The 18463-nt window shown below is 36.7% G+C and overlaps 1 pseudogene; it reads left to right on the forward strand.

Moving 5' to 3' along the window:
- Positions 1-5094: 5094 nt before the first annotated feature.
- Positions 5095-6494, forward strand: LOC138174702 (transcription factor A, mitochondrial pseudogene; annotated as a pseudogene).
- Positions 6495-18463: the final 11969 nt, after the last annotated feature.

Genomic DNA, 18463 nt, shown 5'->3' on the forward strand with positions numbered 1-18463 from the left:
TGTTATGCCTGTCTTTTGTACATTATCGTGTAGAGGCTGCAATAGGCAGAACAGCAGCTACCATGTGAAGGTAACTATTCAACTATTCAACGTGCAAAGTCCTTTGAGAAAGAAAGATTTAAATGCTGGCTTCTGCCCTGTCTGACATACTGTGAAATCCATCACAGCCCACAGGGACTGTGCTACCTGCTGATGCATTGCTTTGTGCCAAATATAGTCACCCACAGAGAGTCACTGCAACATAACCATCTGTTGGGGCATCATGGTCTTTATTAAAAAACTCATACTTCATGTGTCTCCATTTTTGAAGCATGTGTATGATGTGTATGTTACACTTGCTTAAAACTGATGTCTTAAAGTGGTCTGTGTCATGGCAAGTACACGAGAATCCAAAGACCTAGGCTCAGCCAATAATGAGCTGTGTGACTTTAGACAAGTCACTTTACCTCTCTGAACCTCATTTTTCTCATTGACAAAATAAACTAGATGATGCCTAACGTCTCTTCCAGCTTCATTTATTAGTGTCCTATTATGAAGTGCTGCAAGTATGTGTCAGAGGGCAGAGGTGGAAGTGATTTGCTCCTTCTCATGATGGCCTTCACCTCTGTCATGCTCTAGATGGGTTATCATAGACTTGAATGCCTGTTGGGAATCTAATGATAGTCTAGCCCATCCCTCATTTTGCAGATGAGAAAATTGAGAGGCAAACTGTGTTCATTAAATAAAATATCTAGTAAGAAATAGTAGAATGAGATTTAGAATCCAATGTTTCTAATTCTAAATCCAATGCTATACCTTCCTCGCAATATGTTTATTCAATTTACCTAGCTTATGATGATTCTCATGAGTAATTCCTTTCAATTATTTTCCTGGAGGAAACAACACACAAATAATTTCAATTCTTTTTTTTGCTTTCTTGTTTTAGATTAATTATAATGTAACTAAAATTTATTCAATTAATATGTGGAGTGAAGTGTTTCAAATTTATAACAATAAGAGTCATTCTCCCACACTTACAAGGTTGAAAAGTTTATAAAAGAGCAAAAATGACATTCTGGAGGGATCATGGAAAAACAGATGTACTAGTGTCCTGTTGGTAGAACTGTGAACTGGTCTAGGCTTTCTATCAAGCAATTTGTAACTCTGTCCAAGCATCATTAAACTGTATAGTCTTTGATCCAGTGATAACACTACTAGATCTATACTTCAAAGACATCAAAGAAAAAGGGAAAGGGAACCACATTTACAAAAATATTTATAATAGCTTTTTTTAAGGTGGCAAATAATTATAAACAAAGGAAAATGCCCATCATTTATTTATTTATTTTGCTTTGTGGAGGGGGTAGGGCAGGGCAATTGGGGTTAAGTGACTTGCCCAAGGTCACATGGCTAGTAAAGTGTTAAGTGTCTGAGGCTGGATTTAAACTTAGGTCCCCCTGACTCCAGGGTCAGTGTTCTATTCACTGAACCACCTACAATGCCCATCATTTAGAGAAAGCCAAACAAGTTATAGTATATGTGTATGCAATGGAATATTATTGTATTTTAAGAAATAACAAAAGAAATGGTTTCAGAGAAATATGGAAAGTCTAATAGGAATTGATGCATAGTTAAGTGACCAGAACTAGTGTACACAATAACAATATGGTAAATACAATGATTTTGAGGGATTTAGGAACTCATGTCATCCTAATGACCAACCATAACTTCAGGGGACTCAAGATGAAACATGCTACCCACCTCCTGTTAGAGAAGTAATGGGAACAAAGTAGCAATTGATACAACTTTTTCTGGAGAAGGACATGGTCAACAGAGAAATTTCTTTTGCTTGACTGTATATGTTTGTAAAAGGAGTTTAAAAAAACATGATCTAAATTGGGGGAGAAGGGAGGTGGGAGAAAGAGGATTCAGATCAGAAAATTAAATAAAATTTAATTTTAAATGTTTACAACGGACTTTACATATGTTATCTCATTTGATTCTCATAAACAGCTGAAAAAGTAGGTGCTATCATCATTTTGAAGGGTTAAGTGATTTCTGAAGGATCACTCAATTACTAAAAATCTCAGACCAAGTTTAAAATCAAGTCTTCCTGAACACTTCAAGTCAAGTGCTCTATTCACATGGGAGAGAAGTTTAGTATAAAATGTATTGAAAGAGATCGTATTTGAGTTAATTTCTAGAATATATTCTTTTCAATATTATCACTTTATTTTTGTGAATTCTGATATAATATGACAATATTATATGCATTTGGATAGTGTGTGTTTGCTAATTCACTAATTACTAAAAGCAAATTCAGGGATAAAGCATTTTTACCAGATCAGGAAAATATTTTGAATTTAAATAAAAATGTTCATATAATTCCCAAAGATGTGCTTTGACATTGATTAACATGTAAATTAAATATTCCGTGTAAATGTTTGTTACTGTGTAGATATGTCTGAAATATATTGGTAAAATTTATTTTTAAATCCAGGGCATTCTATAGTGTCAGAAGACTATTTTTAGATGAAATGATTGATTCATATTGTCATTTCTATACCAAAACTACACACACACACACACACACACACACACACACATTCCATGTTATATTTGTGTGTCTTGATGAGTATGTATATACATACGTGCATATATACACACATATACTTATGTATATATGCCTATAGTGAATGTATCTTGCATATTGATAGATTAGCTAAATATATGATTGATAGGGAATGCGGCTCTCAGTCACCCAGTAGATACCCTTCTTCATTTACTGCCTAATCTTTTTTTTTTTTTTTTTAAGCAATTGGGGTTAAGTAACTTGCTCAAGGTTACACAGCCAGGTGTTTCTGGGTGGGTGCTAAGTGTCTGAGCCCGGGATTCGATCTCCAGGTCTTCTCAACACTGGAGCCGGTGCTCTTACTCGCTGTGCTACCTGGCCGCCCCATTTACTGCCTAATCTTATTTTATTGTTTAGTAAATCTGTTTCCCCACAATTCCATTCAATTCAAACTCTCTTTTCTTTGTTATCCATTTCTTATCTGTAAATATTGTTTAATTCTCAGTATCATATTTGGAGGCAGAGGACCAGGGTTTGATTTCTAGATCTGACACTAGTGTTACCTATATGACCTTGGACAATTAACTTGATCTCTTCAGGAAATAATCTCTCCTTCCGTATAAATGAAGATTTTGTACTAGATGATCTCTAAGGTTCTTTCTAGATCTAAATCTATGAATCTATGTTCCTTTCCCTGACTAGTCAACATGTCAACTCATTGGGAAAAACAAAACCAGAAATCAATGAGAAGGGCCTGGGAGCACAGTGGCTGCTCTCCATCATTGTTCCTAGAGTGCAAATAAAAGATCAAATCTAGCGTGCATACTTAAATTTATCATTTTAGCCCTAACACAAGTGTTCTTAACCTAGTGTCCTTGAACTTTACAAATAAATCATAATCATATTTCAATATGATTGATTTCCTTTGTAAGCTTATATGATTTATTTTATGTATTTAAAAATACTATGATAACAATGGGTCCATAGACTTTCAGAGAGCACATGATACATGTAAAAATTTGAAAAACCCTGCTCTAAAGACAAGGCCATTCAGGTTAGCATGATGATTCATTTTTGTTCAGCGTTTATTCATATTGATTCACTCATTCAGCAACGTTTGTATTGTTGCTGAAACTATATGCAAGTCATTATGTTAGGTGCTGTTTACTTTGTGAAGTCTCACATGGAGGAAATAGATAAAACCCATGGCCCCCTCCAACAAAAAATAGAGTTATTGTAAACATTGCTACTATAGATGTTTAGTAGTCTTCATTCCATAAGCATTATTATATAAAGAAACCAAATTGCTTTACTTCAGCAGCTAGTTATGTGATATAGGAAAAATCTGTTCTTGTTTTTTAGTATGGTTCCCCTACAGTATACTATATCATTGTTTTGAGGTTTCTTTATAATGTGACAAAAATCTTTTCTTAGTTTTTTTTTCAACTTTAATGATTCTACTTTCTTCACCCATTTCTCTTTCATAAAATATTAACATTGACAAGGGATTTGGCAACGACATAGAAGAAACTAAATTCTCAGAGTTACTCTATAAACAGTGCATTTCAATTCAGAGAGCTTTTTCTTTTTTTCTGCCTACATATTTCTGTCCTGTGGTGATAATATTTTTATGGGGATAAAGGCAAAGTCAATGCAAATTAGATTCTCATTCCAGTGAAAAGTAAAACCTGAACAAAATAGGAATTATTTACTTTCATGAAGGGAAAGAGTTACCCTTATGCTGAAACATTTCTGTTGACTTTGAACAGTACTCAGAATGTCTTTCTGTTCTCTTTGCCAAGTAGATACTTAGGTAGGCCCAGAGAAAGTAATCCTTTGTTCAGAAAATTTTATTCACACTTTTAGGCACATATTTAGTTATGGCTCCCAGGTTCTTCAACATAGTTTTTGGAGAGCATAGTATAATAAATTATACTCTAACAATCCTGGGACTAACTGGAGACAAAAGGCATTTCTTTCTGAAGTTTGCATTTGAAATGCCATAGATTTGATATCTTATTTGCCATTAAAAAATTTCATTATGAAAAGACTCTTCTATAAGCATAGCTATATCTCCTTGGAGGGTTGGTTAGCTTTAGAAATGATTATTAGATTTTAGTAGCAATTTTAAAAGGGAAAATATACCTATCCCTATTCCATTCCCCAGCCCAGGGAAGTCTGCCGAATAGAAGATTCTCTTGCATACCAGTTGGGGAACAAGTGACTGTCCTAAACTTATTTTGAGGGGATAGTCTTATAGTTTCTCTTGGCCTGTTTCTATTGCATCTTCATGTTGATAATTTCTTATAAAGGAAAGAAAAATGAAAATGAGATGTGATTTCAGGTAAGTCAGGTCCAGGAAATATATATTGAGTAGAGTTTCAATACACTAAAGTACTTCATTTTATGAAGAGATTTGTATTGGGGGTGGTCCTTTTCCCCTCCCACAATGCCCCGCGTGCGGCTGGATCGGAGGCTGCTGCCCCAGGGATACAAACTCCTTTGGGACTCGCGGCCCAAGGAGGACAGGAGCGGGCCGGGCCATGGCGCTGCTGCTGCGGTGGAGTCGGGGGACGCTGAGAGCCCTAGGCCCGCACGCCGCCCTCCGAGCCCCCGTCGCCGCCGACTGAGGACTGCTGGAGCCGCCGCCGCCGCCCGATTCTCTCTGTGGATTGGAACGGTTTATGAAAGACTGTACTTTATCTAATTTTCCGAAGAAGCCTTGGTTTTCATACATTTGTTTCACAATGGAACGGAGACGCATGCTCAGAGCACAAAATTCACATTTGAAAAGCACAGAGGTAATTAAGAAGTTTGCTGAAGCTTGGAGGGAGCTTCCAGAATCACAGAAGAAAATATATGAAGAAGCTACCAAGGCAGAGTTTAAAATATACAAAGAAGAAAGGTCTAAGGATATGGCAGAGCTCAATCCTGATCAGAAAAAAATTTTGAAAGAGAATCATCGAAGACAGACTAAAAAGGAAGTAATAAAGAAAAACAAAAAGGGAGTAAACCGCCTTTGGAAAGCCCAAAAAAACCTCTCTCAGGTTATATAACATTTTTGTTTCTGAACACTTTAAGGAAGCAAGAGGGGGTTCATCACAGGAAAAGCTGAAGTTTTAAAATAAAGAGTGGAGCAATTTGTCACCATCTCAGAAGCAGGTATATTTACAACCTGCCGAAGATGATAGAATTCGTTTTACAAATGAAATTAAATAGTGGGAAGAAAAAATGCTTGAAGTTGTATGGGAAGATCTTTTACGTTTTAGAAAGCTAAGCATCAAAGTTGGAAAAAACCCTGAAGACATCTGTTAATGTTTGCTTCTTCATAGTGAATATGATACTCAAGAATCAATCAAGTCGCTCACTATGCAGCACTGTGGCAAAATTTCTAAGAATGATGTTGGCGAACATTTTATATTAATCTTTTTGTTAACATGGGAACTTCAGTCATTATGCTGACATATATTGTATTAGCACCTAGCTGTGGATACTACGCTGGTATAGACTCAGTCCAAATTTAGACATATTTGCTTTTGGAACTATTGACGACCAAAAAATTCATCTAGGTGTAGGAGGGATTAATGTTACCCTTAGATAAAGGTAAATCAAACTGTGAAATATTTTTGATACCAGTTGATGACAAGAAAGTATTCCTGTTTCCTAATGAGGAAACAAGCATTTGCTTTTTTCAAATGGTTGTAAATTATAAAAGCCACAGTGGTCGAAGCTATCACGGTTGTGTATTTTTAAAGAAGGAGGAACTGACCTAGGTAGATTTCAGTACCTAGGCAAGTTTAATTCCTAGGTAATACTGCTTATGTAGTATTCAGAAATGATGAGTGGACACATACAATTGTGGATTTCATTTATGACGTAAAAAAACAAAAACAAAACTACTCAAGGATTTGTAATTGTTTCCATCCGTTTTTTTGTAAAGTAAAAAGATTATGTCTACTCTGTGCACATTGGTGTTTGTATCACAGAGAATAAAATCTTTTAATGCATTCTATTTAATTTACATACTTAAACATACTCAAAAAATAAAAAAAAAAGAAATTTGTGTTGGGGGTGGGAGGGCCTAGAAATCATATTGTTTCTAGATAAATTCCATTATTATAGATAAGAAAACTAAGGCCAAGATGTGTCACTCAGCAACAGAATTGATGACGAATAGCAAATGAGAGACAAATTCAGAACTACTGGCTCCCAGTCCAGTACTCTTTACACCAAATCACTGTCTTAACTTCTGTTAAGGCCTCCAAAGACACACTAATACAAACTGATTCACTGATTAAATAACTAAAAAAAAGCACTCACGGCTCATTGCAAATGAAGACTACTCTTTCTGGACAATCTAGCCATCAGAGCATGTCTATAAGATGTTATAACCTCAACCTACTTGTAAAGTTTAATTTCAGGTGAGAAGGACATAAAACGAATCTTGATAAGAAAGACTAATCTTCTGAGTCATAAAGACCATATCTCTCCTGACAGCTTTGATAATGTCAGTTTTTTTGCCCATTATTTTACCCCTATCCCTCATTTTCTGACTCCTGCTTTGAGTTGGATCTCAAAGATGTTTCAGCCTTCTCCTATGCCAAGATATTTGCTCTCAGTCTGAAGCCTTTACCCCAATAAGACTTGCCATTTCATTGTTCCTTACATATCCCACATTCTTTGGGGGCTATCTTTATTTGTCCTGATGAATATCTGGCTTCTGCCAGATAGCATGGGAGGAGAAAGTGAGGCTGGTGACTTTGCACAGCCCTACTTCAATCAAATCAAAATCAATTGCAAGTCATAACATCTTCCCGTTGTTATGGTCCCTCTTTGAGAATACAGGACTAACCACAACCTGTGAGTAGTCTGAGCTGCCTTCATTGGATTCAGCTGGCCAGTTCCAGTTGGGCAGCTCATCTCATCTTCTCCTCTCTTCTCCTTTTTCCTCTTCTCTGCTCTCCTTTTCTTCCTCTCGTCTCTTCTTTGCTCTCTTCTCCCTTTCCTGAAGATGTTCAGCCCAAAGGAGGTAAATTGATGACCAAAAGATACCTATTTAAGTAGGGCTTTAGTGCCTAGATTTCTTTCTCAAAAACCAAGCCTTAAACTCAACTCATTCAAATCAAAGTCAATTGCAAATCATGCTGTCATGACCCTGATGTCATGGTCCTCTTTGAGAACAAAAGCAAACCAAAACCACAGCATTTTTTGTAACTTAGTGATAGGTTCTTGGCTCTCACATTTTAGTTTTTATCTACAGTGTCTGGCATTGGGCTTGGCATGTAGTTATCATTTAATAAATGAATGTTTAATGAATAGGTAGATGGATGTATAAAACATAAACAAAAAAAATCATCAATAGCCATCACTAAGTTTTATAGAAAAAAGAAATCTGTTAAGAGTAACCATGGCAGGGGGCTGGGGGGCGGATCCAAGATGGCAGAGTAGAAGCAGGAAATTCTAAGACCTCCCCCACAACCATCTCAAATATCTATAAAATGTGAGTTTTAACAAATTTTAGAGCTACAAAACCCACAAAGTGACAGAGAGAAACAAATCTTCCACCAAAGGCAGACTTGCAGGCTGACAGAAAGAGTTCATCACAGCACACTGGGAGCTGAGGGCTGTCCTGCGTAAGCCACACAGTTTTGGCCCTGGGGAGGCAGTGGCAACCAGAGCAGACTTCAGGAGAGTGAATCATTAGCAACTGTGGCAGTTTCCAGACTTTTCAACTCATAAATATCAAAAAGAAAATAAAAGGTCAATCAGGATCTATGTTGTAAAGGAAGGGTGCAGTCTGGCTCCTGCCCCTGGGACGAGAGGTGGCTGAGACACAGCATCTGCAGTGTTTGCCACATGGCTGACTAAGGAGCTCCTGGCCTAAACATCATAGGGGGACCAAGCAACCATTCAGAGGGTAATCGCTCTTCCTTTGACATGCTTGAATCTTGGTCACTCTCTTGGGTGGTGGTCCTGGGGTGAGAAACTCTAGTTTGCCAAGTGTGGTGTCTGTAAAGAGGGTGCCCTCCTAAGACCTCTCACAACATTTGCAAAAACTCCAGTGATTTGGGACAAAATTCTCTTCTCTGGAAGCAGACTTCTACCATGGCAAAGAGCTCAAAAGTCATGTGGTTGACTGGCAATATGAGCAAGCAGAGAAAGCACAAATAGACCATAGAATCCTTGGAGACAAAAATAATCAAAGCACAGAATGGGAGGAAGACAATGAAGTCAGAACTTCTGCATCAAAAGCTTCCAAGAAAAATATGAATTGGTCACAGGCCATGGAGGACCTCAGGAAGGATTTTGAAACTCAAGTAAGAGAAGTGGAGGAAAAATTGGGAAGAGAAATGAGAATGATGCAAGAAAATAATGAAAAGAGAGTCAATGACCTGACTGAAGAAAATAATATCTTAAAAAAAAATAGACTAACTCAAATGGCAAAAGAGGCCCAAAAAGCTGATGAGGAGAAGAATGACTTAAAAAGCCAATTTTGCCAGATAGAAAAGGAATTTCAAAAACCCACTGAAGAGAATAACTCCTTCAGAATTAGACTGGAACAAATGGAAGCTAATGACTTTCTGAGAAATCAAGATACTATTAAACAGGTCCAAACAAATGAAAAAATAGAAGGTGATGTGTAATAACTCATTGGAAAAAGCACTGACTGGAAAATAGGTGCTTTTAGATAGAAAGATAATTTAAAAATTATTGGACTACCTGAAAGCCATGATCAAAAAAAGAGGCTAGAAATCATCCTTCAAGAAATTCTCAAAGAAAATTGCCCTGATATTTTAGAATCAGAGAGCAAAATAGAAATTGAAAGAATTGACCCATTCCTATTGAAAAAATATCCCCAAAAGATAACGCCTAGGAATATTATAGCCAAATTACAGAGTTCCCAGGTCAATGAGAAAATATCATAAGGTGCCAGGAAGAAACAATTTAAGTATTATGGAAACACTATCAGGATAACACAAGATCTAGCAGCTTCTACATTAAGCGACTGAAGGGCTTGGAATATGATATTCTGGAGATCAAAAGAGCTAGGATTAAAACCAAAAATCACCTATCCAATGAAATTGAATATAATGTTTTGGGAAAAATATGGTTATTCACTGAAATAGAGGACTTTCAAGCATTCTTGAAAAAACTAGAGTTGACAGAAAATTTGACTTTCAATTACAAGAAGCAAGAGAAGCATGTGAAGGCAAACAGGGAAAAGAAATCATAAGGAACTTATTAAAATTGAACTATTTACATTTCTACATGGTAAAATAATAATTGTAAGTCATGAGACTTTTCTCAGTATAAGGATAGTTTATGGGAATATATATATATATATATATACACACATATATTTATATAGGAGGTTATATGTGTGTATAAATACGTATGTGAGTGTGTGTATATATGTGTACATGTATACATAGATGGAGGGCACAGTATAAGTTGAATAGGAAAGGATGATATCTAAAAAATAAAATTAAGATGTAAGAGAGGAATATAATGAGAGGAGATAGGGAGAGATAGAATAGGATAAATTACGTCATATAAAAGCGGCAAGAGAAAACTACTAGAATGGACAGACATAACAGGAAGGCAAAAGGGAATGGGTCAACCTTAATCTCATTGAATTTGGCTTAAGGAGGGAATAACATATACCTTAAATTGGATATCTTATCCTAAAGAAAAGTAGGGGGGAAGGGGATAAGATGGGGGATGATGGAAGGGAGGGCAGATGGGGGGGTAGGGTGGTTAGAAGCATAAAGTTTTGAAAGGAAAGTATCAAAATAGAAAATAAGATAAGATGGAGGGAAATATAGTTATTCTTTCTCAATATGTCTACAATGGAAATGTTTTGCATAACTACACATGTATAACCTATATTGAATCACTTTTCCTCCCTTTAGGGGTGGGTGAAAGGGAAGAAGGGAAAGAATCTGGAAATCAAAGTTTTAAAATCAAATGTTAAAATATTATTATTATTATTGTTGTTATTTCACATGCAGCTGAGAAATAAGATATACAGGCACTGGGGTATAGAAATCCATCTTTCCCTATTAGAAAGTCAGAGGGAGAATGGGGGAGGATATAAGAGAGATCAGATTGGGGGAAGGGGTATTCAGTAGAATAGCTATTTTGGAGTGGGAGTAGGGGAAAGATGGTGAAAAAAATTTGTAACTCAAAATCTTGTGGAAATGAATGTTGAAAACTAAAAGCAAAAAAAGAGTACCCATTTTGGTAAATTTTTAATAAACTTTGTTTTACTTTGAAAAACAAAAAGAAAAAAAGAAATCCTCTGCAATGTGTAAATCTAGTTTCATATTATATTACCTTCCCCCAGCTGGTTGACCAAATTATTTTATGGATCATAAAATATTTAAAAGTCAGCATAATTATGTCAAACGAGGAAAATTGGCCTCACCTTTTTTTAAATAACTAGATATCATAAGTGACATTAAGACAATTGAGGTATTCTGCATTGTTATAGTAAAATATAGCAGAAATATAACATGCACATTGAATAGTTTCTATTCACAGTTGGAAGCCTGGGGCTTATCCTGCTTTTCTGAAATGAATGAGGAATTGATCACTCAACTGTATCACTCATGCTGGTTTGGAAAGCACTTATTCTTCAGCTTGCTAATTTACCTTTTTGAACTAATTAACACATGCAACTTTGCACCAAAACTTTCCCTGAAATAATAATCCAAATGTTTATTAGAAAGGAAAAAAACATAGAGATTGCATCAATCCATTATTCTTAGGACTCTAAATTATAAGAAAATGTTGTATTTAATGAAGGTCAGAAAACCTTCATTCTATTTCTAGATGCACTACTAACTTATTTTTTTTCTTCATTCTTTCCTTTAAAGCATATACAGCATTTACTGTGTTTATAGAATTATACCAAGTATATGATAGAGATTAGGGTATAGTATGGCAGATTTACAATGAAAGTAGAAGATACATTACTGATGTCAGTTTTAATGTAGATTCTGAAATAAGACATGAGTACAAAAATTAAATGGAAATACAAAAGAAGTGAAAAATGATGAAGAAATTTGGTGCATATAGTGTGGAGAAATTTTATTTAAGAGTGTAATCTGCATGATATGGTATCAGCTATGGAAGGCTTTCTTAAGGAGAGGAGTCATGAACTTTTTAAAAATGCCATTGATATGGAATGGAGAAATGAAGTAGAAATATATTTCAAATAGGAAAAATCAGGTAATGTTTCATATGTTTGTTGTCACAAGCTCTATTTTGTCATAGCAGATGTTTGCATTAGAATTACCCTTAAAACCTAAGTATCATCATACATTCTCACTCTATATTTCTGCTCATCCTGATTGTTTTCATGAACATAAATGGCCACAAGAAAGAAGGAACAAGTATTAATATACTATGGGTGCCTAGCTATATATGACCCATGATTAGTATGACACCAACTATAATGCTGACCAATTCCTTTTTACTTACAGTAACATTCAAGATGTTTTTCATAGGTGCCGTAGAGTATGTGCTGAGGAATTTCAGGTATTCTTGTAGAGTAAGTAACCTGTTAATACATTATGAATATGTTATCATGTCATTATATTTTTGTTTTATTAGTAATCATGATATTTCTAAAGTATACATCTTTGGCTGTCCTAAGCATTCTTACTGACCCATGAACTAAATCCTTCCATGTTTCTCTGTGGTCCTCATAGTCATCATTTTTTTTCATCACATTAATATTCTACACATCAATATTCAATTACATTCATATATCATAATTTATTTAGTCATTCACCAAATTATGAACATCTATCATGTTTCCAATTCTTTTCCATCATGTAAATTATTGTTGTTAGTATTTTGGTGTATGTATAGGGACGTTTCTCTTATCAAATATATTATTACTCCTTAGAATATAAGCTTAAACTTGGTTCAAAGGGTGTGGACATTTCATTTAGTTTGCATAATTCCAAATTGATTTCCAGAGTTTTTGTATCAAGACAGCATGCATTCTGACTAATCCTTTCCCCATCTGACCTCCCTTCTATAACTGCCCCCTCCCTTCTCTAATCCCCTTAAACTTCTATTTTCCTATAGGACAAGATAAATTTCTATACCCAATTTCCTGTATATCTTATTTCCCCGTTGGATGTAAAAATGATTTTTAGCATTTGTTTTTAAAACTTTGAGTTCCATATTCTCTCCCTTTCTCCTTCCACACCTATACTCATTGAGAAGCAAGCAATTTTCTATTGGTTAAACATGTGTAGTCATGCAAAACCCTTCCAAAACTGTCATGTTGTAAAAGATTAACTATATTTCCCTCTATCCTATACCACCCTCCATTTATTCCATTCTTTCCTTTGTTCTTTCCCTCCTGAAAAGTGTTTACTTCTGATTATCCCCTCCTCCCATTTGCCCTCCATTCCAACCCCCTCATACCCCCCCCTGCCCTAATCCCCTTCCCCACTACTTTCCTGTAGGGTAAGGTAGATTTTCATATCCAATTGAGTGTATATGTTATTTCCTCAAGCCAAATCCAATGAGAGAAAGGTTTCAATCATTCTGTCTCACCTTCCTCCTCTTTCCCTCTATTATAAAAGTTTTTCTTGCCTCCTTTATGTAAGATAATTTACCCCATTCTCTCTCTCCCTTTCTACTTCACCCAGTACAATCCTCTCTCACCCCTTAATTTTATTTTTTTAGATATCATATTCAACTCACCCTCTGCCCTTGGGGCCTGGGAAAGTTTCTCAATTACAAACGAGAGGTTTCTAGCAACCTTCTATATCACTACAACCAAAATATATGGAGATAGGGACCAGAGAAACTTCATCCTTTGTCCTTGTTGTTTTATGGAGGGGGAGGGGTTGGATCTTAACCACATCTCCACTAACTATGGTCTTTTTTTTTCTTTTTTGACATTGAAATCTCCATTTTCTCAAAGGTTTTTTCCACTATTCCTATAGTATGATTAAAGATTGATACTGGTAGGGCCAAATAGGCAATCCCATGTTCCAAATCAGTTGAGGGTAAGAGAGAAGCTTTATCACCACAAACAAAAAAAGTGTCCAGGGGTTTCTAGTCCTCAAGGAACATCTGAAGGATAATATTTAACTCCTCCAAAGCTTTAATTATTCTTATATTATTAATCTGTATTAAAGTTTGCATCAATTTGTTCTAGCTAGAGCCATGATAAGTAGGATTGGCCAAAGAAATGCATTGAGGTTTCATGTCTCTAATCTCACTAAAGAGACAGGTTTAGCACAGATAAAAGGGTCTCCTTTGGTAATATCAGGAAAATCAAAAGTTGATCTATACATCTTCAGTTTTTCTAAATCTACAGTATCCTTAGGACTTTGCTTCTTGGTAACACAGAAAAGAAAACCCCAAACAGTGACCACTTTACATGATACAATATTAAATTTGATGGCATCAAAGGTCTCATTAAATTTGAAAATTAATTTTTATTATAAAATTGTGTCAGTGATATTAATCTTGGCTTGTAATCTTCTATTTTCCTACTGGGGGCACTGTTATAACTAGTAACTAAAACAAATTATATAAAAGCTCCCTTTCAAAAGTGGTATTTTAGGTTACCCAGAGCCAATTTAATGTGCTGGTTGCAGGAGAATTTAATTTTCAGTAATAGAGAGTACCATATATCAATTAGGGTTACTTTGATAGATATCATGACACATCAGCATCCATGCACTAAGATGATATCATGTGGGACCAACCTTCTCATGGAGGCTACTAATAGGGTTAATATATTTTTTTTCCAGTTCTCTTAAAGGAAGTAGACTAGGGAAAGAACAACAAATGAGATAACAGAAAACAGAATAAAAATATTATGAAATAATATGAGGGGAAGGTTTCATATGGGAACAATATATTTAGGATTCATTTTTGCTTATGCTGATTGCAGTTGGAGTGGTCAGTAGTACTTGGATTAGACTTTCCCATGCATACTGAGTTCCACTATACTGCTGGAAATTCTTGATGCAGATCTTATCTCCAGGGTGAAAATCACATAGTGAAAAATCCAAGGGCTCAGTCTGGACTACAGACCACATGTCATGAAGCTCCTTCAATCTATTTTGTAGTTCCTGTGTATAAGACGCAACAGAAGAATCTCCTTCGAGTAATGATGAATATTATTAGGGGATAAGTTTTGCCTTTTTAGGAAGATTACCAAAAAAGCATTTCAAAAGGAGAAAGATGTCATTCCCACATTGATAGGCTTAACAGATGAAATAAAACAAGGGGGGGAGGTGGAGTCAAGATGGCAGAGTAGAAGCAGGACCTCCCCTCTGCTCCTGCTTCCACCTTCCACAATCCATGTAAAAAGGGGGACTCTAAACAAACTTTGGAGCTGCAGAACCCACAGAATGACACAGAGAAGCTAACCTCCCACTGAGAACAGCCCAGCAGGCTGGCAGGAATCTACCAGAGCAGTGCTCTGGGAGCCAAGCCCAACACCATGGCAAGGCTTTAGCCCCAGGGCGGGCTTGAGCAGCCCCCAGCCAGAGGGAATCCAGATCACCAGCAGCTGTGTCCATTTCCAGATTTATCCACATATAGATGGGAAGGACAAAGTGAGAGGTCAGTTGTAATCTGGACTTTGGGACACAGTAACTGGGAGTGCATGGCTTTTGCCCCCAGGGTGAGAAGCCACAGAAACGACTGCACAGCCAGCCAGCACCATGTGGCAGCTTCAGCTCCTGGTCTGCAGAGTGTAGGGGAACCAAGCACAAGTCTGAGGGGTAATCCCTCTTGCTTTAACCTGTTAGGATCTGGATTGCAGTCTAAGGTGGAAGTCCTAGGGTGTCCAACTTGCCAGAACGTGTGGAGATCTCAGAGAGGGCACCCATCTAATACCTCTGGAAGCTGAGAAAACCCCAGTTTGGGATAAAAGCTCCCCTGTCTGGTGGCAGAGTCCTACAGTGGCAAAATGCCCAGGGGTCAAGTGACTGAGGGGCAACATGACCAGGCAAAGGAAACAAAGCAGAAAGAAGATTCCAACATTAGACTACTATTTTGGGGACAAAAAGGAGCAAAGCATGGAACAAGAGGAAGACAGTGAAGTAAGAACTCCTGCACCAAAACTTCAAAGGAAAATAGGAGCTGGTTACAGGCCATAGAGGACCTTAAGAAGCAGATAAGAGAAGTGGAGGAAAAATTGGGAAGAGAAATGAAAATGATGCAAGAACAATATGAAATGAGAGTCAACAGCCTGACTGAGGAAAATAACACCTTAAAAAATAAACTAACTCAAATGGCAAAAGAGGCTCAAAAAGGCAATAAGGAAAAGAATGCCTTAAAAATCCAAATTTGCCAGATGGAAAAAAAATCTCAAAAGCTCAATGAGGATAATCATTGCTTCAGAATTAGATTGGAGCAAATGGAAGCTAATGATTTTATGAGAAATCAAGATGCTGTTAAACAGATGCAAACAAATGAAAGAATAGAAGGCAATGTGAAATATCTCATGGGAAAAACCAATGACTTGGAAAATAGATCCAGGAGAGATAATTTAAAAATTATTGGACTACCTGAAAGCCATGATCAAAGTAAGAACCTAGAAATCATCCTCCAGGAAGTTCTCAAAGAAAACTGCCCTGATGTTTTAGAACCAGAGGGCAAAATAGAGGTTGAAAGAATCTACCCATCACCTCCTGAAAAAGATCCCCAAAAGAAAACTCCTAGGAATATTATAACCAGGTTCCAGAATTCCCAGATTAAGGAGAGAATTTCACAAGCAGACAGGAAGATACAATTTGAATATTGTGGAAACACAATCAGGATAACCCAGGATCTGGCAGCTTCTACACTGAGGGATCAAAGGGCTTGAGATGTGATATTCCAGAGGTCAAAGGAGCTGGGATTAAAACCAAGAGTCAGCTACCCAGAAAAACTGAGTGCCATGTTTCAGGGGAAAATATGACCATTCAGTGGAATAGAGGACTTTCAAGCATTCTTGCTGAAAAAAACAAAGTTTAATAAAAAATTTGACATTCAGATACAAGAAGCAAGAGAAGCATGAGAAGGTAAACAGGGAAAAGAAATCATAAGGAACTTACCAAAGTTGAACTATTAACATTCCTACATGGAAAAACAATAATTTTAACTTATGAAACTTTTCTCAGTAGTTGAAGGGAATAGAAATATTTATGTCTATATATGAGGGCATATAGGCATATGGATAAATACGTGAAACCGTGTATATATGTTTTCAAGTATACATAGATAGAAGGCACAGAACCAATTTAACAAGAAGGGATGATACTTAAAAGGTGAAATTAAGAGGTGAGAGAGGAATGTAATGAGAGGAGATGGGGAGATAAAAATGGGGTAAACCATCTCATATAGAAGAGGCAAGAGAAAATGGTTACAATGGAGGGGAAAATAGGAAGGAAAAAGGGAATGGGTAAAACCTATTCCCACTGAATTTGTCTTGAGGAGCGAATGAAATACGCACTAAATAAGGTATCTGACACTCCAGGAGAGTGGGGAGGGGGGAGAGGGGATGAGAGGGGGGATGATGGAAGGTAGAGGCAGGATAGGGGGGGGAAGGAAGTTGGAAGCACCCACTTTTGAAAAGGGACGGGATCAAAGTAGAGAATAGAACAAGTGGGAGGTGGGATAGGAAGGAGGGAAATATAGTCAGTTTTTTACAACATATCTACTATGTTATTGTTTTGCATTTGCCACACATGTACAACCTAAACTGAACTTCTTATTTTCCCAGTATGGGTGGTTGACAAGGGAGGAAGGGAATGAATCTGGAAATCATAGTTTTAAAATCAAATACTTTATATATGTCTGTGTGTGTGTGTACTGTTATTAACACTATTTTACATGTAATTGGGAAATAAGATATACAGGCACTGGGGCATAGAGACACGCTGGAAAAGTCGAAAGGGGTATGGGAGAAAATATGTGAGAGAGCAGATTGGAGGATTGGATATCCAGTGGTACTGCTATTTTGGGGCGGTGGGTAGGGGAAAAATGGGGAGAAAATTTGTAACTCAAAATCTGGCAGAAATGAATGATGTAAATCAGAAGTTAATAAAGCATTTGAAAAAAAAGAAATAAAACAAGGGGAAGCCTAAAGGGGCACTTAAGATATGTTTCAGAACATGGCTTGCCAATCAGGTCTTTAGGTCTTTCTTCCTATGTTCAACATTACCAAAACTCTGGGGCATAACACCTGGGGGTTACAAGACAGGTAACAAATCTGGAAAAGGATCTTTTCAGTGAAATGAGATCACCTATTTGAGTCAATGTAAGCAGGAGGGTCAAACCTGAGGCATATGTTCTTTGAGAATAATTTTAGCTATGAAAATTACTGTGAGCTTAGAATCTGAAATACATTGACCCAACAAGTAAGTTAATCAGTGACAAAAATGAAGCTGATCCTATAGTGGAAAGACAGGCACACGTGAAATAAATTTGCAAATCCTCAGAAGTAGTATAAACTAGAACACAGACATCAAAAGCAATGCTTGTTGATCAAATGCCTGACAAGTAGGACAGGAAGGACAAATATACGCAACAATAGAGGTAATACAAAGGGTGACCCAAACTCTCCTAATCATATCAACAATCCCATGTAACAACATACCACCACCACTACCAATGCCACCATAACCATCACCACCACCCCTTATGGATAACCAACATACCTGGTGTTAGAGACTCCGAGGGAGAAGAGGTTTGCCTTCTACAGTCATCCAAAACCCAGATACCTGCTTTGCAGAAAATTACTATTTCTACTTTGTAGTTTCAGAGTCATTGTAACATAAAGAGAGGTTGAAATTATCAGGAAAAAACGATAAAAATGTATGCATAAGGTCATCAAGGGCAGAAAGTTTTACAGAAGCCCCAGCATGATTGTTACCCCTT

This window comes from Petaurus breviceps, unplaced genomic scaffold, assembly GCF_028583685.1.
Source record: "Petaurus breviceps papuanus isolate PSGF00001 unplaced genomic scaffold, PetGlider_PUasm1.0 76, whole genome shotgun sequence".
In the NCBI taxonomy this organism is placed as follows: Eukaryota; Metazoa; Chordata; class Mammalia; order Diprotodontia; family Petauridae; genus Petaurus; species Petaurus breviceps.